The following is a 25,496-nucleotide window of genomic DNA, read 5'->3' on the forward strand; positions in this document are numbered from 1 at the left end:
GCACCATTGCGATCTTACATGATATACACAGTTGAGACATATTCTTATGATCACTTCCTACTTTCAATGTCAGCAACATTTAGCTCATGAAGGAACATGTCGTGAGCTGGCTTAGTGCTATAGGTTGTATGCACAAATATCCCTTGTTACTGTCATGGATAAAAGGGGCAATTTATCATAGTTGCTTAAAGGGATGATTAATGGCTTTTGGGCCCCAAGTGGCAGTAGTTCTGAAACTACCCAGTTTGTGAACTGTTTGCTGCTGCTGCTGTGGTTAAAGTGCATCATTACGAAGCGATGTGGAAACTGCGGTGTACCACGTATCATTAATGTGAGGTGAACGTCGGCTAAGAATGTGTGTGATGGTAGACTGACACACTACAGTGGAGCAACTCCCCACCAAAAATTAACCAGGGGGGGTTGCCAGACGTGTGTCTAAAACAAAAGTTCAGCGATATGGGCATTAAAAGCAGAGAGATGGTCACAGCACGGTACTAACGAAGTTTGCATCGACTGAAAGGACATCAATTTCAGTATCTGAATTGGACCTCCGCTGATGGCCCTGAGTTGCCTTCTCCGATAAGTCACTCTTTTTGCTATCATCACACAGATGGACACTGACATGTGAGGAGAGAAAATATCAGAGAGCAATTACCCTGCAGCCATTTCTGGAAGAACACAAGCTGGTGGTGGAAGCGTTATGGTCTGGAGAATGTTATCCTGGCATTTTCTGGCCACTCAGACCATTTTGGTTATGAATGAAATCCGTTGAAGATCATGTCACCTATGCATGCAGATGTATTTTACCTGGGGCAGATAGTATCTTCCAGCAAGACAATGCGTACAGCTAGAGAATGTCCGACACTTGATTATAGGAGCATAACCAAGACTTTCTAGTAGCAACTTGACCCCCTAACACTCCAAGACTTGAACCCAATTGAGCACTTTGGGACCACACTTAATTCGCTCTATGGATGCCTCCCATGCCCCCTGCAGGCAGCTGTGGGTTTCACTGTCAGTCAGCATGGCTTCCAGACGCTTCAGGCCTTGGATATTAGCTGGTGGTCATAATAATGTGACTTGGTCACATAATATATACGGTGTGTGTATGTATATATATAATACTGTGTGTGTGTATATATAAATATATATATATTTCCCCAGTCGTCTCCATGGACAGCACAAACTGAGAGTTGCCTTCCTCTGATAGGACAGGAAAAAGCACACAGAGAGGTTAAATACCCCACCCCCCACCCCTCATCGCCAGTGTTTTCCTATCCTGTCAAGGAAGGAATGCCAGAGAGGTGCTGGGAGCTCTTCTGGGTTCCCTAGTCCTTTTTTTCGGTTTTTATACTTTTTTTCTTCTCTCCCTGCACGGCGGGGTGGTCATCCGTTAGACCGGAGGGTCGGTTTCCGGGGTCCGGCTCTTCCCTCCTCCAGGCGCGGGTCCTATGCCCTTGTCACCCTCATTCATGGTGATCCTGGCGAAGTTCCCTCGGCGGCGGCCCAGGCGGGCTTGAAGCAGTGTGGTAAGGGCGGCTGGAGCGACGTTATGACGCGCTTCCCTCCAGTCGCCGGGTGTGACTTCGGACGCCGGGAGGCGTGGCCAGCGTTTGTGACGTCACGGAGGCCACGGCCGGCGCCAAATTCAAAAAGGGACGCCGATTCGGACCGCTCTGAGGCCTCCACAGTTCACCCTACCTGCTGACAGCAACTCAAGTGGATGGGAGCTGAGAAGATGAGCGCCCCTACCACCACTGGCTCGGGTCCTGAGCCCCTACCACTCTGGGCGATGTGAGTAGCCTGCTGGCACCTTTTCATATTGCGTATTTGCCCTGCTGTGGTTGACCCTTTCCTCCCTTGTGTGTTACAGGGAGAAAAGGAGTCTACCTCCTCTGTTAAATCCAGACCCAGGTAGTGCGGCGTCTGTTCTAAGCGCCTTCCTTCCTCAGGGTCCAAGCTACTGTGTAAAGACTGCACCTCTACCGTGGTGAAGGCGGAGTCCTCTAGTTTTATGGAGGAGATCAAGACTCTGGTCAGAACGGAGGTCCAATCAGCGTTGGCCGCTAGAGACCCCCCTGCCTCCCCTATACCCCAGCGCTGCCAGGGCCACAGACCACCCTCTTCCAGAGGCCTTGACTACTCTGGGAGTGACCTGGACTCGGCCGACGTGGGGATGTGGGGGACTTCTGCTAGATCTCTGGAATTGAAGGAAAGTAGCGAGTACAGGAGATTCCTCTTTAACCCAGAGATATAGAAGAATTGATCCGAACCATCAGGGGCCACTATAGGATGGAGATCCCTAAGAGGTCCAAGTCAGTCCAGGAGGAGATTTTTTGGGGTTTTAGGGGAGAGGCACAAATCGGTGTTCCGCGTCCCAGAAATGTCCAGAAGATGATACGGGCAGAATGGGAGAAGCCGGAGAAGGGTTCCTTTATCCCACGGGGCCTCAAAAGGCTATACCCCTTCGACGAAGCGGACTGTGCCGATTGGGAGGCCATTCCCAGGGTGGATGCTCCCGTTGCTAAGGTAGCGAAACGAACGGTCCTTTCGTTTGAGGACGCAGCGCAGCTCAAGGACCACTCTAGAGTAGGAAAGCCGAGAGTCTGCTCAAGAGGACCTGGGAGGCTACAGCAGCTCTCCTAAAACCGGGGGTAGCAGGCAAACGTGTGTGGCTCGTACATTAGAGCGCCATATAGCGATAAGGCCCTTGGGAGGAGATCCTGGACAGTATCCTCTTCTGAAGAAGGCCACTTTCTTCCTTGCCGATGCCGCTGCAGAATCGGTTAGGCTATCTGCTCGCACGGCGGTCCTGTCCAATACCACCAGACGGGTACTGTGGCTTAAGGCCTGGGTCGGGTGACACCGTATCAAAAAAACAGGCTGATATCTCTACCTTTCATGGTCAATATGTTGTTCGGGTCCGACTGGACAAGATCCTTGAGAACGCCACGGACCGTAAGAAGGGCTTTCCAGAGGACACATACAAGTCCAGGAGACGTTTTTTGGAGGCCCCAGCAGGATCCCAGGGCCCGATAGGAGGAGCCGCGAGGGTCGCGGATTTACGAGAGGCGGGAGAGGAAAAAGTTTTTTCCTAAATCCCAACAGGGGAGATCCCGCTCCCTTTTCATCAAACAATGACATCATCCCGGTCGGAGGAAGGCTCATCTCCTTTCTAGGGGTTATGGAACAAACCATCACGGATCCGTATATATTAGGCATCGTAGAACATGGCTACCACTATAGAACTGGATTCCATTCCTCCGCAGAGGTTTGTCCTGACCAAGCTCACCAGGGGCCTCGAGTCTCCCTTATCCGAGGGCGTAAGATAACTTATTACGCCTGGGGGGCAGTAAGAAAGGGTCCCCTGCCGGAGAATTGGGGAGGGGTCACTATTCCCCCTTATTCCTGTTCGGAAATCGAATGGCAATTTTCGGACCATCATAAATTTAAAACCCCTGAACAAACACATCACCTACCACAAGTTCAGGATGGAGGACCGTCAAGTCGCGTGAAGCTCATCCAAAGGGGGGTCTATGATGGCTACAATAGACCTCTCCGACGCATACTTCCATATCCCAATACAGGTCCGTTTCCAGAAGATATCTGAGGTTCGCGGTGGAGCAAGGTGGGGACAGTCCGCCACTATCAGTTCAAGTGCCTCCCGTTCGGCATATCATCGGCACCCCGCATATTCCACCAAGGGTTATGGCGGAGGTCGTACGCCTCCTAAGCAAGGAGGAGGTAATAATCGTCCCTTACCTAGACGACCTGATAATAGTAGCGGCAACCTCAGATCTCTTTCACAGACACATCCAAGTGGTTCTCTTGCGCCTACAGAACTTGGGGCTGGTTGGTCAACTGGGAGAAGTCCGACATGTTTCCCAGACCATCGGAAGGTATTCCTGGGTATCTCTTGGATTCAGCTCTTCAAAATCCTTTATCCCTCCGCTAAAGGTACAGAAGCTGAAGTCAAGGGTCCTCCACTTCACCAAGCAGTCCTGTTGCTCATAAGGCATGGCCTTAAAATGCTGGCCATCTCACCTCCTGCATCCCTGCGGTAGCCTGGGCCCAATTCCATATGAGAACCCTTACAGAAGCTGGTTCTAAAACATTGGAACAGGTATCGATCATCCCTGGACCAAGGGTTGTCAGTGTCCCGGGAGGTGAAGGCTTCACTGGGATGGTGGCTCAAGACCAAGAACCTGGAAACGGGAGTTCCATGGAGGCAGGAGGGTGTGCTTTCCCTCACAACGGACGCCAGCTCTTGGGGCTGGGGGGCCCTTACGGCTTCAGAGACTTTTCAGGGGATTTGGTCCGAGGACCAGAGAAGGATGTCCTCCAACCTACAGAGAACTCCGTGTGGTTTGGGAAGGTCTCAGGTCCATCAAATACAGGCCAAAAATCGCCACGTCCCTGGTCCATTCGGACAACCCTCCACAGCTGTGGCGTTTATCAGCCCCAGGGAGGAACAAGACACGGTCACCTCCAGAGGCTCTCAGACCGAATCTTCCTTTGGGCAGAAAAGAATCTACGGAAAAGTACTTCTGAAGGGATCCCTGAATCTCCAGGCGGATTACCTCAGTCGGCAAAGTCTGGATCCAGGCGAATGGTCTTTGTCCCAGACCGCTTTCCAACAGATTCGGGATCGTTGGGAGAGTCCCATCCTAGCCCTGTTCGCATCAGCAAAGAACACAAGGTTCAGGATTTCTTCTCCCTCAACCGAAGAGGACCCATGTGTGGCAATAGACGCTTTTACCCAGAGCTGGGACGACAGGCCCTAGTCTACGCCTTTCCCCCGATACCAGTAATCCCAAGAGTGCTCCAAAAGTTTCAGTCCGAAAGGTGCAGACTGATTCTGGTGGTCCTATTCTGGCCTAGGAGAAGCTGGTTCGGGCTCCTCAGGTCCCTCAGCCCGGAAGATCCATCCGTTTTCCTGAAGGAGGAGGGTCTTCTAACCCAGGGTCCCATACCGCACCCCAATACCAACCTCCTCAAGCTGTCCAGCCTGGATTCTGAGCAATCCCTCTTGCTAGAGTTAGGGCTCTCTGAAAGAGTAGTTAAGACCCTCTTACTGAGTAGGAAGTCCAACACTTCCAAAGCGTACCTCAAAGTTTGGAGGAAGTTAGCCGCCTGGGGCGGAGTCAGGTTCAACCAGTCCACCTCTAATATCCCTCTTAATCCTGGAATTCCTCCAGGATGGGTTGGATTTGGGCCTTGCTCCTAACACATTGCGAGTCCAGGTATCGGCCTTGGGGGCCCTCTATAATACCAGCCTTTATGAGGTCCCCTGGTAGCAAGATTCCTGAAAGCGGCAGATCGACTAAATCCCCGAGTCAGGAATATGGTCGCACATGGAACCTTAACACCGTCCTTTTAGGGCTGTCGGATGTACAGTTTGAGCCTCTTCTCTCCCTATCTATTAAGTGGCTCACTCTAAAAACCATCTTCCTAGTGGCCATATCCTCCGCAAGGAGGGTTTGCGAGCTCCAGACCCTGTCCATTCAGGAACCCTTCCTCAAGGTGCTAGACGACAAGCTCGTTTTCAAATTAGACCCCTGTTTTCTCCCCAAAGTGGTCTCCTCCTTTCACAGGTCACAAGATATAGTTATCCCGTCTTCTTTCCTAACCCTAAAGACGAGCAGGAATCTAGATTCCACAATTTAGATGTTAGGCGTTCAGTTCTTCATTATTTACACGCCACAGAGGAGTGGCGTATCGACAAAAAATTATTTATCCAGTTTTGGCTCCTCCATCCCTTAGAGCCCCACTCAGTTAGATCGGTCTCCACTTCTTGGGCTGAGAGAGCCTCTGCTTCGTTAGAACAAATCTGCAGGGCAGCTACCTGGAAGAGGGCCCACACCTTCACCAAGCATTATAGGGTGGATGTGTTTGCCGACGAGGACTTGGCCTTTGGACGTAAGGTCCTAGGTGATGTAGTCCTCCCCCTAAGTTACTTTGTTAGTTCTCAGTTTGTGCTGTCATGGAGACGACTGGGGAAACGAGTATTACACTCACCGGTAATCCGGTTTCCTGGAAGTCCCCATGACAGCACAACTTTGTCCCGCCCTTGTTTTCTTTGTCAATAGACTATTTTGACTAGTTTTATGTTCTACCCCTTGTCCTAGTCCTGTTATAATACACTCCACGATGAGGGTGGGGGGTGGGGTTTTTAACCTCTCTGTGTGCTTTTTCCTGTCCTATCAGAGGAAGGCAATCTCAGTTTGTGCTGTCATGGAGACTTCCAAGAAACCGGATTACTGGTGAGTGTAATACTCCTATACCATTCTTGGTCATGAATAAGACAGTTTGTCGAAAAGCGTAGACCGTAAAGGCTCTGATCAGTTCATGGAAGTTTTAAAAGAATCACAATAAAAAAGTTGGATTTTACCCGTAGTGCAATGTGCTGGATTTTTTTTTTGCCTGAAGAAATTGTTTCCCTGTTCCAGGGTTCCTTGCAGGCCTATGGAGTGGAGCAGGAAATATTTAGCTGTGTATATATGTTGCGACACAGTGCGGGGAATGGTCTGGGAAAACAGGTATTTTCATCCCAGCGTGTGCTGCTGGGCTGATTTGCAGCCAGGTGGGGTCAAATGCTGGACTGGATTTTAATTGCCGGTCCGGGTTTTTGGCAGACACCTGGCTGTCCTTAAATAGGCAGCTGGGCTCAGCAGCAGGATCTCTGTGTTGGGATCTGAGGCTTGGTGCCAGGTTGGAGGGGTGAGACCCAGGGGCCAGGAAACAGGCCCCCTAAAGCCTGCCGTGAACTGCTGGAGGCAGAACTGACATTAAGGTGACTTGTCTTTTGCAAATTTGTGTGAAGTAACACCAAGATGTACTTTCCATTGTGTGCAAAGTAACTGCATTGTTTTGTGCATTTGCCTCAAGTGTGAATAAACACTAAAGTTTTGCATTAAGAACTTGTCTTTTGCCTCTGTACTGCCTCTTCGGCCTTTGTCCCCCGCTCTGTTCTGCCCAGCTCAGGCAGCACCGATGATAATGACGTCATCGCGCCGCCAGTCGGTCTCTGATAGGCACCTCTCCCTCCCTGCCCCGCCGTACCACCGCCGCCCACAATTAGAACAAGGGCCCTGAGTGATTTGTTCTAGGGGGGTCCAGACCCGTTGGACCCCCGTCGGTGCGCCCCTGGAACCAGACACATCCCAGGAGAGTGGGAGATAACCAAAGAGTTAAGTAAACAAAAAGCACCAAATACTACAAGAACAAGTAATAACCACACCAGTAAATGTAAAAATGTGCAGTAGCTGAACTTCTTAGGCCCTGAGTGAGTAAGGAGTATATGAAGAACAACAATAAGAAAGTCTCCAGGAAAGTGTAGAACAAAAATAGAACCTGCAGCAGAGCATTTCAACGGTGAGGGGTCTCCCTTCTAGAACTAGTGGGCATCAACTGGGGACAGGATAGGCAGCATCTTCTGGGTCCTCCAGCAGATTGCCAGGTAGGTGAAACAGGTCGGGGAGGCAAACCAGCTTCCCAGTTGAGGAGGTCAGGAGAAGGCAAACCCAGGTTCCCAGGTCAGCTTAGAAGCGTGGGGAGGCAGAGCGACTATTCTTGCATGCTTTAAAAGCAAAGGGAAATCCCAATGATAAGGGCTCTGACGTTCCTTAAGAGCATCCAGGAGAGGACAAAGTGGCATCTTTTTTGCAGGAGTAATCCAGGACAGGTCTGGAAACCATTGAATGCGAGCCCCCTGGAAGTCAAAGTATTGGAAATTTCTGGCTTTCGCTATAATGGCTTTCTTTAGGGTGAATTTGTGGACTCAACAGAGATTACCACTTGGGCCTGAGGGCTCTGTGGAGAGTGTCCAATTTAGTGGTGTGGGATGGGGATTCCCCCAAAATGAGATCAAAGATAGCGTCTAGGGTTCCCAGATATCTTTCTCTCCTGAAGGTTCCGGAAAGCCTTGAATTCTAATATTATTCCTTCTCTCACGGTTATCTAAGTCTTCCAAGTGATGCTGCATATGACAGAGCATTAGTGGCCTCATTGCCCCCTTCTAGAGTCTCCACAATAGATTGCAAACGTATCACAGAGATTTCATAGTGGCACATCGCTGTGACAAGAGCTTTGTTGGAAGTTGATAAGGCCTAGTCTGCTGGAAGGGAAAACGGGGATGGAAAGGGGGGACACTGACCTCAGCCTCCATTAGAACTGCAGCTAAATCCTCATTACAGTTAAGATAGAGGGCAGGAGGTGCGGTGGTCTCAGTGTGGTCACTGAACTGCAGAGTTGTCCCCTGTGTGTCCGCTAGCGGAGTGCGCCATACTCGGAGTGGCAGCATCTTCTAGGTCCTGGGATGTGGGCATCTGCAGAGAGCTGGGGGACCAGGGAGGCCCCGGAGTGGTGAGCTTGAAATCAGAGGCTCGGAGTGGAGCGCAGTAGGCCTGGATTGTGTGCCAGTCTGCTCTGGTCTGTAGACCTGTGGGAGTACAGTAGCACGAGTTGGCAGGAAGGAGGTTGGCGGGGAAGATGGTGGCGGTGGTAGTAGGCTTATATGTTTAGAGCAGGCCACATAACAAAGTCCCAGAGGCCGCTTTGTGAAGAGTCGTCAGAAGGAATGACCCCCAGGGAGGGCTTTTCGGTCACTTTTTGCCTGGTACAGGGGACTGGTACAGGTCACTCCGTTCCTGAGGAATGTCGCGTTAGTACCGACCACTCTGCTCAAATGTCTTCCCTCATCGGCTAATATGCCACTCCCCCCACCCAGGGTCGGTGAAAGGATTTTTGCCGCCCTAGGCAAGATGAAAATTGCCGCCCCCCCCCCCTTATCAAATAATCTGCCCATATCATGACATCACATATGTTCCACTGCTTTCTCAGCATTTAAATTAAAAGAACTGCTATGTTTCCCTTAGGGTTCTCAGTGCCGGCGCTGGAGAAAGGTAAGTGGCTGAAGGGGTTTTAACCCCTTCAGCCCAGTGGGAGGGGGACACGAGGGTGCCCCACTCCTAACAACTATATAGTGCCAGGAAAATGAGTTTTGTTTTCCTGGCACTATAGTGCTCCTTTAACACCAGTACTGCACCGTGTCTTTTCTCTGCAGGAACAGGCTATAGACACCAGTACCACAGCGGTGTCAGTCTTTCTGGTCTGCTGCGCCCCCACGGCTTCACTGAGGCTCTGGACTGTCTGTACATCATCTCCGGTGCTGTGCCGCCTGAGGGATTCTTACTAGAGCCTGAGGGGCGGTGCCGGCCGCCACTTAACCAACGTTTTTTTTTTTAAACCGCGACGGTTTCCGGCGTTCCCTGCTAAATTGCGCCCTAGGCGGCTGCCTAGGTCGCCTTACAGGTGGCGCCGGCCCTCCCCCCACCTTTGATACTTCTATACATGAGATCACTATTGCTGGTCAGCATCTGGTTTCCTGTGGTACACCATTTATCACTGTCACACATTACAGAGCATATAGCAAAATAGGGGCACTCAACTGTGAATTACAAAAATCTAAATCATACACATTTGACCAGCAAGGGGAGCTTCTTCCCCAGTTACGGCCTGCAAAAGAAAGGGGGCGTCATCATCATCATTATGCCTTTCACTTAAAGGCCATGTACACCTGTATTGTAATTATTCTGCTGCACTCATTTTGAGCAAAAAATCTTTTTTTATTTGGTTTTTATTAAAAATTTTGAGCCCCTTTCTCTGTACAGGCTTATGATTCTCTAGTACCAGGCTCTATTTTTTATAGTTACCTGTTAGGCAGCTCAGCTGATTGGCTCCATGCCTCTGATCTCCTAAATACTCATTACAGCTCAATGCTTACTGATAAGAATGTGGCTTAGGCTACTTTCTCATATGAGTTTTACATTCCGGTTTTAAGATCTGGCAGAGGATCTCAAAACCGGGGCAAAACACTTCCGCTTTGTCCCTGTTCATGGTCACTGGGGACAAAACAGAACAAACCAGATCAGGATGCATTCCATTCTGGTTTGTTCAGTTTTTTGACCGGACACAAAACCGCTGCAAGCTGCGGTTTTGTGTCTAGTCTGCGAAACAGAACAAACCAGATCCGGCATTAAAAACAATGTAAGTCAATGTTTTTTTTTTCAGATCCAAAAGAACCGGATCCAGCACCCACTGACTTACATTGTTTTTAATACCGGATCCGGTTAGTTCAGTGTGTGTTTGTATTAAGTGTGTGACGTAATTATGTGAGGGAGTATCTGTGAGAGCAAAATTAGTTGTGTGCATTGCTGAGTGGCTGTGCCTGACTTTATTGTACTCTATACCAAGTCAGAGCAGTGTATTCTAGTTTATACACTGTGACTTGCTTTTGCTGCCAGGTTTATTGCATAGCAGCTGAGAGTATACTGTGATTACCTTTTTTTATTCTTCCTTCTCCAGGGTGTTGCACAGGTGAGTAATTAGGGTGAGGCTATCTAATTAGAAGAAGTTAAATAGCCAGCCTTGAAAAAAAAGCAGTCTGGTTTGAGAGCTGCACTTATACAAGCAGACAAAAAACGTGATATTTTGAGCGTTCACGTGTTTGATTTCCAGTGTGTGTTTGTACTAAGTGTGTGACTTAGATTACGTGACTTGAGATTCAGAGACTTTAGGAGGGGACTACAGAAAGTTAGATTCTTATCACTGCACCATATTGCATTTTTTTCTCTTTTCTTGAGTAATCCCCATTTAGTATGTGTTCCATTATTGACAGCGCCGTCCAGTGCACATCTTGTCTTATGTCTGCAGTCCTGGAACAGCCGTTTGAGGGTACATATCTTTCTTCAAAACGTGAGCAAATTGCCCATTTGGAATCGCACATCGAGTATCTAACCGGGCATATTTCAACACTGAGAAGCATTGACAATTTGGGAAAAGAGTTTGCTGCTATGGGGTAGATGTGGGGAAGGGTGGTAGTGAGGAGGCTCAGGAAAGTTAGGTAGCTAGCTGGATAACAGTTAGAAAGCTGGGTAGAGGGAAGAGTGTCAGGGAGGCTAGCCCTGATCTGACACACCCCAACAAGTTTGCAAGGTTGGTAGATGAGTGGATGTCAGTTCAGGGAGAGCACTGCTGCAGCCGGACACTTCCTCTGCCTCTCAGGGGAATGTCAGCTCCGGTAAGCAGGGGGCCAGGAGAGCAGGGCAGGCCAGACAGGTGCTGGTAGTGGGAGACTCCATTATTAGGGAAACAGATAGGGCGATCTGTTACAAAGACCGGGAACGTCGAACAGTGTGTTGTCTTCCTGGCGCTCGAGTTCGACACATCGTGGATCGGGTTGACAGATTACTGGGGGGGGCTGGAGAAGATCCAGCAGTCATGGTCCATATCGGAACCAATGACAAAGTTTGAGGTAGGTGGAGCGTCCTTAAAAATTATTTTAGAGATTTAGGTCAAAAGCTTAGGGCAAGGGCCTCAAAGGTAGTGTTTTCCGAAATACTACTTGTACCACGAGCCACACAAGAAAGGCAGCGGGAGATTAGGGAGGGGAACAAGTGGCTCAAGAACTGGTGTAGGAAGGAGGGGTTTGGGTTCCTGGAGAACTGGGCGACTTCTCTATCGGCTACAGGCTCTATCGTAGGGACGGGCTGCACCTTAATGGGGAAGGGGAAGCTGTTTTAGGGGAGAAGATGGCTAGAAGGTTGGAGGAGTGTTTAAACTAGGGACTGGGGGAGGGTAATTACATTATAGGATGGGAAGATGGGTGTAGGGTAAAAAATATACATAAACCTTTTAATTGTATGTATACTAATGCCAGAAACCTGACTAATAAAACTGGGGAACTGGAATTAGTGATGCGTGAGGAGAACTATGACATAGTGGGAATAACTGAGACACAGCTGGATGATAGTTATGACAAATGGAATAACTGAGACACGGCTGGATGATAGCTATGACTGGGCGGTTAATGTACAAGGTTACAGTCTGTTTAGAAAGGATCGTCAAAACCGGATAGGGGGACGGGTCTGCCTTTATGTAAAGTCTTGTCTAAAGCCCACAGTCCGAGAAGATATAAGTGAGGGACAAGAACATGTGGAGTCACTGTGGGTAGAAATACATGGAGGCAAAAACAATAATAAAATACTAATATGAGTTTATTATAAACCACCTAATATACCAGAGTCCACAGAAAATCTTCTACTAAACGAGATAGACGAGGCGGCATATCATAATGAGGTCGTTATTATGGGGGAATTCAACTACCCAGATATAGACTGGGAAACTGAAACTTGTATATCTCATAAAGGAAACAGGTTCTTGGCAATAACCAAAGACAATTACCTTACCCAACTGGTTCAGGACCCGACTAGAAGGACGGCCATACTGGACTTAGTATTAACCAATAGACCTGACAGAACAACAGATGTGCAGGTCGGGGGACACCTGGGACATAGTGACATTAAGTAATAAGGGAGGAACAAAAATACCAAACTTCAAAAAAGCAAAATTTAGCCAACTAAGAGAGGCCATAGGCTTAACTAACTGGGACAAAGTCCTCAAAAATAAAAATACAGCCACAAAATGGGATATTTTTTAAAAGCATCCTAAAATCTAATTGTGAGAGGTACATACCGTATGGGAATAAAAGGGTAAGGAACAAGAAAAAAATAAATGTGGATAAATAGAAATGCAAAGAAAGCAATACATAACAAAAAGAAAGCATTTAAATCACTAAAATGGGAGGGGAGCGAGGAAGCACTGAAAAACTATAAGGAAAAAAATAAAATATGTAAAAAACTAGCCAGACTAGAAACCGAGAGATTAATTGCCAAAGAGAGCAAAACAAACCCAAAAATGTTCTTTAACCCCTTAAGGACCGGGCTCATTTTCACCTTAAGGACCAGGCTCATTTTCACCTTAAGGACCAGGCCATTTTTTGCAAATCTGACCAGTGTCACTTTAAGTGCTCATAACTTTAAAACGCTTTGACTTACCCAGGCCGTTCTGAGATTGTTTTTTCGTCACATATTGTACTTCATGACACTGCTAAAATTGGGTCAAAAAAGTTAATTTTTTTGCATAAAAAAATACAATTTTTACCGTAAATTTGAAAAATTAGCAAATTTCAAATTTTCAGTTTCTCTACCTCTGTAATACATAGTAATACCCCCAAAAATTGTGATGACTTTACATTCCCCATATGTCTACTTCATGCTTGAATTGTTTTGGGAATGATATTTTATTTTTTGGGGATGTTACAAGGCTTAGAAGTTTAGAAGCAAATTTTGAAATTTCAGAAATCTTCAAATCCCACTTTTTATGGACCAGTTCAGGTTTGAAGTCATATTGTGAGGCTTAGATAATAGAAACCTCCCAAAAATGACCCCATTCTAGAAACTACACCCCTCAAGGTATTCAAAACTGTTTTTTCAAACTTTGTTAACCCTTTAGGTGTTCCACAAGAGTTAATGGCAGATGGAGAAACAATTTTGAAATTTATATTTTTTGGAAAATTTTCCAATATAATCAATTTTTTCCAGGAGTAAAACAAGGGTTAACTGCCAAACAACACTCAAAATGGGTTGCCCTGATTCTGTAGTTTGCAAAAACACCCCATATGTGGTCGTAAACTACTGTTTGGCCGAACGGTAGCACATAGAAGGAGGGGAACACCATATGGGTTTTGGAAGGCAGATTGGCAGGACTGGTTTTGTTTATACCATGTCCCATTTGAAGCCCCCTGTTGCACCCCTAGAATAGAAATTTCAAAAAAGTGACTCCATCTAAGAAAGTACACCCCTCAAGGTATTCAAAACTGGGTTTACAAACTTTGTTAACCCTTTAGGTGTTCCACAAGAGTTAATGGCAGATGGAGAAACAATTTTGAAATTTCTATTTTTTTGGAAAATTTTCCAATATAATCAATTTTTTCCAGGAGTAAAACAAGGGTTAACTGCCAAACAACACTCAAAATGGGTTGCCCTGATTCTGTAGTTTGCAAAACACCCCATATGTGGTCGTAAACTACTGTTTGGCCGAACGGTAGCACATAGAAGGAGGGGAACACCATATGGGTTTTGGAAGGCAGATTTGGCAGGACTGGTTTTGTTTATACCATGTCCCCATTTGAAGCCCCTGTTGCACCCCTAGAATAGAAATTTCAAAAAAGTGACTCCATCTAGAAACTACACCCCTCAAGGTATTCAAAACTGGTTTTACAAACTTTGTTAACCCTTTAGGTGTTCCACAAGAGTTAATGGCAGATGGAGAAACAATTTTGAAATTTATATTTTTTGGAAAATTTTCCAATATAATCAATTTTTTCCAGGAGTAAAACAAGGGTTAACTGCCAAACAACACTCAAAATGGGTTGCCCTGATTCTGTAGTTTGCAAAAACACCCCATATGTGGTCGTAAACTACTGTTTGGCCGAACGGTAGCACATAGAAGGAGGGGAACACCATATGGGTTTTGGAAGGCAGATTTGGCAGGACTGGTTTTGTTTATACCATGTCCCATTTGAAGCCCCCTGTTGCACCCCTAGAATAGAAATTTCAAAAAAGTGACTCCATCTAAGAAAGTACACCCCTCAAGGTATTCAAAACTGGGTTTACAAACTTTGTTAACCCTTTAGGTGTTCCACAAGAGTTAATGGCAGATGGAGAAACAATTTTGAAATTTCTATTTTTTGGAAAATTTTCCAATATAATCAATTTTTTCCAGGAGTAAAACAAGGGTTAACTGCCAAACAACACTCAAAATGGGTTGCCCTGATTCTGTAGTTTGCAAAAACACCCCATATGTGGTCGTAAACTACTGTTTGGCCGAACGGTAGCACATAGAAGGAGGGGAACACCATATGGGTTTTGGAAGGCAGATTTGGCAGGACTGGTTTTGTTTATACCATGTCCCATTTGAAGCCCCCTGTTGCACCCCTAGAATAGAAATTTCAAAAAAGTGACTCCATCTAAGAAAGTACACCCCTCAAGGTATTCAAAACTGGGTTTACAAACTTTGTTAACCCTTTAGGTGTTCCACAAGAGTTAATGGCAGATGGAGAAACAATTTTGAAATTTCTATTTTTTGGAAAATTTTCCAATATAATCAATTTTTTCCAGGAGTAAAACAAGGGTTAACTGCCAAACAACACTCAAAATGGGTTGCCCTGATTCTGTAGTTTGCAAAAACACCCCATATGTGGTCGTAAACTACTGTTTGGCCGAACGGTAGCACATAGAAGGAGGGGAACACCATATGGGTTTTGGAAGGCAGATTTGGCAGGACTGGTTTTGTTTATACCATGTCCCATTTGAAGCCCCCTGTTGCACCCCTAGAATAGAAATTTCAAAAAAGTGACTCCATCTAAGAAAGTACACCCCTCAAGGTATTCAAAACTGGGTTTACAAACTTTGTTAACCCTTTAGGTGTTCCACAAGAGTTAATGGCAGATGGAGAAACAATTTTGAAATTTCTATTTTTTGGAAAATTTTCCAATATAATCAATTTTTTCCAGGAGTAAAACAAGGGTTAACTGCCAAACAACACTCAAAATGGGTTGCCCTGATTCTGTAGTTTGCAAAAACACCCCATATGTGGTCGTAAACTACTGTTTGGCCGAACGGTAGCACATAGAAGGAGGGGAACACCATATGGGTTTTGGAAGGCAGATTTGGCAGGACTGGTTTTGTTTATACCATGTCCCATTTGAAGCCCCCTGTTGCACCCCTAGAATAGAAATTTCAAAAAAGTGACTCCATCTAAGAAAGTACACCCCTCAAGGTATTCAAAACTGGGTTTACAAACTTTGTTAACCCTTTAGGTGTTCCACAAGAGTTAATGGCAGATGGAGAAACAATTTTGAAATTTCTATTTTTTGGAAAATTTTCCAATATAATCAATTTTTTCCAGGAGTAAAACAAGGGTTAACTGCCAAACAACACTCAAAATGGGTTGCCCTGATTCTGTAGTTTGCAAAAACACCCCATATGTGGTCGTAAACTACTGTTTGGCCGAACGGTAGCACATAGAAGGAGGGGAACACCATATGGGTTTTGGAAGGCAGATTTGGCAGGACTGGTTTTGTTTATACCATGTCCCATTTGAAGCCCCCTGTTGCACCCCTAGAATAGAAATTTCAAAAAAGTGACTCCATCTAAGAAAGTACACCCCTCAAGGTATTCAAAACTGGGTTTACAAACTTTGTTAACCCTTTAGGTGTTCCACAAGAGTTAATGGCAGATGGAGAAACAATTTTGAAATTTCTATTTTTTGGAAAATTTTCCAATATAATCAATTTTTTCCAGGAGTAAAACAAGGGTTAACTGCCAAACAACACTCAAAATGGGTTGCCCTGATTCTGTAGTTTGCAAAAACACCCCATATGTGGTCGTAAACTACTGTTTGGCCGAACGGTAGCACATAGAAGGAGGGGAACACCATATGGGTTTTGGAAGGCAGATTTGGTAGGACTGGTTTTGTTTATACCATGTCCCATTTGAAGCCCCCTGTTGCACCCCTAGAATAGAAATTTCAAAAAAGTGACTCCATCTAAGAAAGTACACCCCTCAAGGTATTCAAAACTGGGTTTACAAACTTTGTTAACCCTTTAGGTGTTCCACAAGAGTTAATGGCAGATGGAGAAACAATTTTGAAATTTCTATTTTTTGGAAAATTTTCCAATATAATCAATTTTTTCCAGGAGTAAAACAAGGGTTAACTGCCAAACAACACTCAAAATGGGTTGCCCTGATTCTGTAGTTTGCAAAAACACCCCATATGTGGTCGTAAACTACTATTTGGCTAAACGGCAGGACATAGAAGAAGGGGAACGTCATTTTTGGAAGGCAGATTTTGCTGGACTGGTTTATTGACACCATGTACCCTTTCAAGCCCCCTGATGCACCCCTAGAGTAGAAACTCCATAAAAGTGACCCCATCTAGGAAACTACGGGATAAGGTGGTTGTTGTTTTGGGACTATTTTTGGGGTAAATTTGATTTTTGGTTGCTCTATATTAGTCTTTTTTGAGGCAATGTAACAAAAAAATGTAATTCTAAAATTGTTTCTACATTCACTATTTGGTTTTGTGGAACACCTAAAGGGTTAACATAGTTTGTAAAGTAACTTTTGAATACCTTGAGGGGTGTAGTTTCTTAGATGGGGTCACTTTTTTGGAGTTTCTAGTCTAGGCTACATCAGGGGGGGCTTCTAATGGGACATGGTGTCAAAAAAAAAACTGTCCATCAAAATCTGCCTTCCAGAAACCATATGGAGTTCCCTTCGTTCTATGCCCTGCCGTGCGGCTATATAGCCATTTACGACCACATATGGGGTGTTTCTGCAAACTACAGAATCGGGGCAATAAATATTTAGTTTTGTTTGGCTGTTAACCCTTGCTTTATTACCGGCAAAATGGATTCAAATTGAAATTTTGCCCAAAAATTGGTGTTTTGGCACAGTTTTTATTTTATATTTTTAACACCGTTCATCCGAGGCGTTTGGTCAAAAGTTATTTTTATAGCGACGACTTTTACGCACGCGACGATGCCCAATATGTATGGCTCTCAGACTTTGGAGACACTAAGCAGGCATCCTAAAACTGCGGCCCTCCAGATATTGTAAAACTACAATTCCCACCATGCCCTGCTGATGGCTGTAGGTTGTCTGGGCATGCTGGGAGTTATAGTTTTACAACATCTGGAGGGCCGCAGTTTGAGGATGCCTGCTCTAAAACTAATATTTTTTGGGGAAAGAAAAATTGTTTCCGTGTCTCCAAAGTCTGAGAGCCATAGTGTTTTATGTTCTCTAGTGGACTGTTGAGGATTATAAAAATTTAGTACTCCATGGAAGTGTGATACTCCCTGAAGCAATTGATAATGCAGAGGCCCGGATGATCGGGGCAAGTGTCACATTGAGTAGTGGTGTCCTTCCGTATCCCCCTCTTGTGACACACTCTGCACTTTTTTTGGGTTCGTCCCTTCTTTCCAGTATGGGGGACCACACCTGGAAAGTGTTGGCCAGGGACGATCCGGGCGCCTCCAATTCCCGAGGTACTCCGGCCTGCTCTTTCCCGGTCCGAAAAGATCAGGTCTTTGAGGACTGCCTCATAGAACTGGAGGAATGTCCCTGTGCTGCCAGCGCCTCGGGATAGTACAAAAGAGTTGTACATGGCAACCTGTACCAAGTAGACCGCAACTTTTTTGTACCATGCCCGGGTTTTGCGCATGGCGTTATATGGCGTGAGGACTTGATCAGAGAGATCAACTCCTCCCATATACCGATTGTAGTCGACGATACAATCGGGCTTGAGGACCGTTGCCGCGGTACCTCGCACAGGGACAGGGGTGGTGCCGTTACCGTGGATTGTGGACAGCATAAGGACATCCCTCTTGTCCTTATACCTGACCAGCAACAGGTTTCCACTGGTAAGGGCATGGGTCTCACCCCTGGGGATAGGTACCTGGAGGGGGTAGGCAGGGAGGCCGCGTTGATTTTTCCGCACGGTCCCACAAGCGAACGTGGATCTGGCGGCAAGGGACCTGAACAAGGGAATGCTGGTATAAAAGTTATCCACGTACAAGTGGTAACCATTATCCAGCAGTGGGTACATAAGGTCCCACACGAGTTTCCCGCTAACACCCAGAGTGGGGGGACATTCTGGGGGTTCAATACGGGAATCTCGCCCCTCGTACACACGAAATTTGTAAGTGTACCCTGAGGCACTCTCACAAATTTTGTATAGCTTCACGCCATACCTCGCCCGCTTTGTGGGAATGTATTGGCGGAAACTGAGTCTCCCCTTGAACGCAACGAGAGACTCATCAACCGCGACCTCCCTTCCAGGTACGTAGGCCTGCTGAAATGTGGCCCCAAAGTGATCGATGACCGGCCGTATCTTATACAGCCGGTCATAGGCAGGATCACTTGGGGGGGGGACATGCTGCATTATCGGAATAATGCAGACATTTCCGGATGGCCTCAAACCGGTGACGTATCATGACCATACTGTACAGTGGGGTCTGGTAGAGTATGTCCCCACTCCAGTATTGCCTGACACTGGGTTTTTGGACTAGACCCATATGCAGCACGAGGCCCCAAAATGTCCTCATTTCGGCTGCACTGACCGGCGTCCAGCCACCGGGTCTAGCCAAAACTGAGCCTGGGTTTTGAGCGACGAACTGTTGGGCGTACAGATTCGTCTGCTCCACCATCAAATTCACCAGTGAGTTACTGAAAAAAAAACTAAAATAGTCTATTTCAGTAAACCCCACTGTGGGAATCTGGATTCCAGGATTGCCAGCAAAATCCGGAATCTCAGGCTCAAAGTCCACTGGGGGACACCAGCTAAGTTCATCGGCAGGGGGCTCCGGTGGACTTATTTGGTGGGCCGGGAAACCAGTACGAACCCCAGGGCGGCTCGTACTAGGGTGGGCCACAGGATCCCTAGCATGTGGGGCCCCTGGCTCCGCCTGGCGGCGTCTCCGCCGCCTTGGTGGCTCATCGTCATCAGATGATGATGAGGAGGATGCGGATGACAAAAGGAATGTGGGGTCATCCTCATCCTCACTGGGGCTCTCAGAGTCGGAGGCAATCTGGGCGTATGCCTCCTCGGCCGAGAACATCCGGTGGGCCATGGGTGTGTGTGCGTGTAGGTGTGCGTGTGTGGCAAACTTTATTATATGTGCGTGTGTGTGGGGGCAACGGGTGTTCGCGTACTAAAAAGTCCAGGCAAAAAAATGGGCAAGTGTTAGAAAAAAAAAAAGTTAAAACTTGCTGATCAGCGGTACAACGCTGATCAGCGGTCGGTGGGGTGGTGGGGCGGGCGATGCGCTAACAGTGGACGGACGCTAAAAAGTGCCGGCCAGTCAGCGCACGCAGAAAAAAAAAAGTGGTGGTGAGTGGGGGGTGGGGGGTGCTGGTGGGGGGTGGGTGGGGGGGGGGAGGCAGGTGGGGGGGGGGGGAAGTGGCTGGTGGGGGGTGGGTGGGGGGGCAAGTGGCAGGAGGGGTCTGGGTTAGGGTTAGATGGAAGTTTGGAAGTTTGGAATAAAAGTACTTTTTTTTTTTTTTTTCTAACTTACTTTTCCCTTCTTTCCCTGCCTAACGGTGCCTCTCCCTCACTGACCCTAACCTACCTGGGTGGCGATGGGTGCAGGAGGGTGATGGATGCCGATTAGGGGGACACAGGAGCTCGTTCTGGACGGTGCTGCACGGTCAGGGTGCTGGACAGGAAGAGGAGGGGAGAGAGGAGCGCAGGAAGTTTGAATCTCGCGCCTCTCTCCCCTGCACCAATCAGCACCCTGGACAGCGGCATTCAGCACCAGGGCCAGCACCGCCTCTCCAAATCCTCGGACTGCGATAGGTGGTGTATAATTACGCCACCGATCGCAGTCTTTTTCCGGTTCATCGGGTCACAGGACACCCGAATGGACCGGAAACGCAGAAAACCGCAGGTCTGAATTGACCTGCGGTTTTCTGCGATCGCCGATACGGGGGGGTCAAATGACCCCCCCCTGCATTGTTACGGGATGCCGGCTGAATGATTTCAGCCGAAATCCCGTTCCGATTAACCCCTGCGGCGCCGGAGTTCCGATTTTAAGTCAGGACGGTCCTTAAGGACTCGGGAAATAGGGCGTACCGGTACGTCCTAGGTCCTTAAGGACTCGGGAAATAGGGCGTACCGGTACGTCCTAGGTCCTTAAGGGGTTAATTATATAAATGGTAAAAGGTATAAATCTGAAGGTGGGTGGTTTAGTCAGCACAACCTGCCTGCAGGTGCAGATCACTATGGCGAAATACATATACAAACGGAAAATGCAAATGTGATCGCACACTGCATCCAGCACTCTGCCCTCCATGCTGGATGAGACATTGGTTTATATTTTGGCCAAAGCATAGTAAGCCACTCACCGCGTCAAGGTCGTCTCAATTGAGTGGTCCCTAACTCTTGTTCCTACCTGTTCATGGGCCATGACAGCCACATAAAATCCAGGGAATGCAGGTCAGCATGCAAGCCAAGTACACTTTGCTTGTAACCCCATCCGGTGCCATTACAGCTTTCATCGGATCCAGGGATGCAAGTACCAACATGCATGCTGAACCCACCATATACTTCTCCTGGAGCCAGATGGCTAATGGTAGGTTCTATATAAGCAGACTCAGTTTTATACTGACTTTAAAACCAGCCTCCAGGACAGATTGACTGGTCAGGTGTGCTTGACTCAAAGGAGATCGCCACGCCTCCAATATATACTACAAAGAAAAAAATAAGGGGTTGGGTCAGCACAACCTGCCTGTAGGTGCACATCACTATGGCGAAATACATATACAAACGGAAAATGCAAATGTGATCGCACACTGCATCCAGCACTCTGCCCTCCATGCTGGATGAGACATTGGTTTATATTTTGGCCAAAGCATAGTAAGCCACTCACCGCGTCAAGGTCGTCTCAATTGAGTGGTCCCTAACTCTTGTTCCTACCTGTTCATGGGCCATGACAGCCACATAAAATCCATGGAATGCAGGTCAGCATGCAAGCCAAGTACACTTTGCTTGTAACCCCATCCGGTGCCATTACAGCTTTCATCGGATCCAGGGATGCAAGTACCAACATGCATGCTGAACCCACCATATACTTCTCCTGGAGCCAGATGGCTAATGGTAGGTTCTATATAAGCAGACTCAGTTTTATACTGACTTTAAAACCAGCCTCTAGGACAGATTGACTGGTCAGGTGTGCATGACTCGAAGGAGATCGCCACGCCTACAATATAAACTACAAAGAAAAAATGTGGGGGGTTGGGTCAGCACAACCTGCCTGTAGGTGCAGATCACTATGGCGAAATACATATACAAACGGAAAATGCAAATGTGATCGCACACTGCATCCAGCACTCTGCCCTCCATGCTGGATGAGACATTGGTTTATATTTTGGCCAAAGCATAGTAAGCCACTCACCGCGTCAAGGTCGTCTCAATTGAGTGGTCCCTAACTCTTGTTCCTACCTGTTCATGGGCCATGACAGCCACACAAAGTCCAGGGAATGCAGGTCAGCATGCAAGCCAAGTACACTTTGCTTGTAACCCCGTCCGGTGCCATTACAGCTTTCATCGGATCCAGGGATGCAAGTACCAACATGCATGCTGAACCCACCATATACTTCTCCTGGAGCCAGATGGCTAATGGTAGGTTCTATATAAGCAGACTCAGTTTTATACTGACTTTAAAACCAGCCTCCAGGACAGATTGACTGGTCAGGTGTGCTTGACGCGGTGAGTGGCTTACTATGCTTTGGCCAAAATATAAACCAATGTCTCATCCAGCATGGAGGGCAGAGTGCTGGATGCAGTGTGCGATCACATTTGCATTTTCCGTTTATAAATCTGAAGGTGTCGGCCCTCTACAGAGTAATGAGGGGGGAGTTGCAGAGAACGATAAGGAGAAAGCAAAGCTGTTAAATATTTTTTTCTCCTCTGTATTCACTGAAGAAAATAAACTGTCAGATGAAATGAAGAATATTAATTTACAGGATAACAGGCCAAACTGGATGGACAGATGTCTTTTTTCGGCCTTATAAAGTATGTTATGTTACTATGTTAGACATCTGGATGTATTAAACCGAACTGATGTTTTTCTCTGGTTTTGAGATCTTCTCCTGGATCTCAAAACCAGAATGCAAAACGTATATGAAAGTAGCCTTTAATAAGTGTTTATGACCTTTTAGTAATTTAGAGATAAGGTTTATTAGATGACGCAGGAAGTGAAAGTACCAATCACACAGCTAAACAGTTAACCCTTTGTGCCAGAATGGCTGAATATTTTTAATATAGACCAATTGAAAAAAAATGTTTTGCCTAAAATGAGTAAAATGCAATCATATTAAAATTGCACCTACAGTTGCACATAGCTTTGATCCGACACAAACAGTCTTCCTAGAACAAAAGTGAAGTCTATCACCAGCAATTATAGTAGAAATCGGGTAGGGGAGTGTCTTAAAACGTAGCCTTTATTCTTCATTAAAAAGCTGACTCGTCAGTCCACCAAACTTGACACAAAAAGACAGTCTAGATAGACAGTGTAATCCCAACGATAATTAATAACAACATAACGTTTCACGGTAGTATCTCATGAAACTAATAACCAAAACAAACTCAGGTACTCGGCGGTACCAGTACACCATGCGGAAATGCAAGTAACTCAAATCATCCTACTGTACCCTTGATATATGAGGATAAAGGTACCATATCCTCAGGGTCCGGACCGGGTCTTCAGTTTAAATGGACTCCAGTGGAAGGGATGTGTTACTGTCCCTAGGGTATCATTGAAATTGGGGTGCTACCACTGGCCCAATTTGCCTAGCCACGTAGCAAAGGGGCAACCCCATCTGGAACCTAACCCTGTGCTAAAAAAAAGCCCTAATATGCCCTAAACCTCCATCTATACATGCACGTTTCGATCCATTGTCATCAGGGGTATGGTGCCATGAAAAAAGGCCCTAAAACAACTAATGTGTGCAGGTAAGGTATATATGCACCCTGGAGGTGTTGAGATGTACGTATCCCAGTCCTATCTGCAGGATACCCAGCAAAATGTATTGGCATCGGGCCTCCGCAGAGAGGGGAAACCTTAGGGGCTATATTAGGATCAAACGGATGCCTGATCACACCCCACCGTCCAAGGATGTCTGTTAGGGTAGATGGAGTGAGCTATAGCTGTTAGCTCACTCCCCTACTGTAGGAAGATGGGTCCTATAGCAGGGTCAAAGCTAGCAACAGTTGCTTACCCACATGTAAGCCTTTTAAATGCTCTCTGCAGGATCTGTTTCCTCACTCCCGGATCTCGCGAGATTTTGGCCAGAGCTATCAGAGCATTGCCTGGAGATGGGTGAAGCGTCTCCAGACATGTTAAGTGTGTTAATCGATCCGCACTGGTTTCCAGCACTAACAGAGTATTGGTGGCATATAGATAAGTATTAAGAGGCATCCGCTTATGATGACAGCTAATAATAAGAGGGATAGATTCTATATATTACTGCACACATTGAACCCCACATTATTTCCATAACCTAATTCAGCATTTAAAGGGGAAGGTATGGGTTCTGCAGGAGTTTCTTCACTTACTGCAGAGGAGTTTCTTTTCCATAGTTCCCAGAACAACAGGAAATCACAGCCCAATATTACATCATACATGAGCATATTTTAAATAGAGATGTCCCGAACTATTCGCCGGCGAACAGTTCCCGGCGAACATCGCTTGTTCGCGTTCGCCGCGGCAGGCGAACATATGCGATGTTCGGTCCTCCCCCTATTCGTCATCATTGAGCAAACTTTGACCCTGTACCTCACAGTCAGCAGACACATTCCAGCCAATCAGCAGCAGACCCTCCCTCCCAGACCCTCCCACCTCCCGGACAGCATCCATCTTAGATTCATTCGGAAGCTGCAGTCTTAGTGAGAGGAGGGACAGTGCAGCTGCTGCTGATTTAATAGGGAAATCGATAGTTAGGCCAGTGTTCTGTGTCCACTCCAGTCCTCAAAGACTCATCTGATCTGCTGTAAGGACAGCGTCCTGACAGCACCCCAAAAAGCCCTTTTTAGAGCTAGTACATCAGTCTGCTTTTTTTTCTTCTCTGTAATCTAATTGCAGTTGCCTGCCAGCGTGTATTTCAGGCCTACAGCGTGTACTGTGCCCACTACTGCCAGTGCCCAGTGCCACCACTCATATCTGGTGTCATAGTAGCTTGCACGCATAGTACAACTAATCGGAAAAAAAATGACAGGCAGAGGCAGGCCACCCCGCAGGGGCCGTCGTGGTCGTGGTGCTGTGATTTCCTTTGGCCCTAGAATAATGCCCAGTGTTCAGAGGCCACGTACCCTGAACTCGAAAAGTTCTGAGGACATAGTTGACTGGCTAACACAGGACACCCAATCTTCTACAGCTTCCGCTCGGAACTTTGACGCACCATCCTCCTCCAGCTCAGCTTCGGGCACCTCTCAAGTTACCACTCGCCCGCCTGCCGCCACCACCAACACTAGCACCACAGCTGCTTCACTTGATCTGTCAGAGGAGTTATTTACACATCAATTGGAAGAAATGAGTGATGCACAACCATTATTGCCAGAGGATGTAGATAACAGGGATATGTCTCAGTCAGGCAGCATTACACACATGGATGTATGGTGTGATGATGATGATGTTGTACCCGCTGCTGCTTCCTTTGCTGAGTTGTCAGATACAAATGAAGCGGTTGATGATGACGATGTGTCCGTGGATGTCATGTGGATGCCCGCTCGAAGAGAAGAAGAACAGGGGGAAAGTTCTGATGGGGAGACAGAGGGAAGGAGGAGACGAGTTGGAAGCAGGGGGAGGTCATCGCAAGGAGCTAGTGGCACAGTCAGACAGCATGTATCGGCACCCGGGGTCAGCCAGACAGCACGCCAATCAACGCATGCTGTTGCCACCACTAGAATGCCATCATTGCAAAGCTCAGCAGTGTGGCATTTTTTTTGTGTGTCTGCCTCTGATAACATCGATGCAATTTGCAACCTGTGCCAAAAGAAACTGAGTCTCACATCACAAACGCCTATGGGATCAACAC

Source organism: Bufo bufo, chromosome 2, assembly GCF_905171765.1.
Source record: "Bufo bufo chromosome 2, aBufBuf1.1, whole genome shotgun sequence".
Taxonomy (NCBI): Eukaryota; Metazoa; Chordata; class Amphibia; order Anura; family Bufonidae; genus Bufo; species Bufo bufo.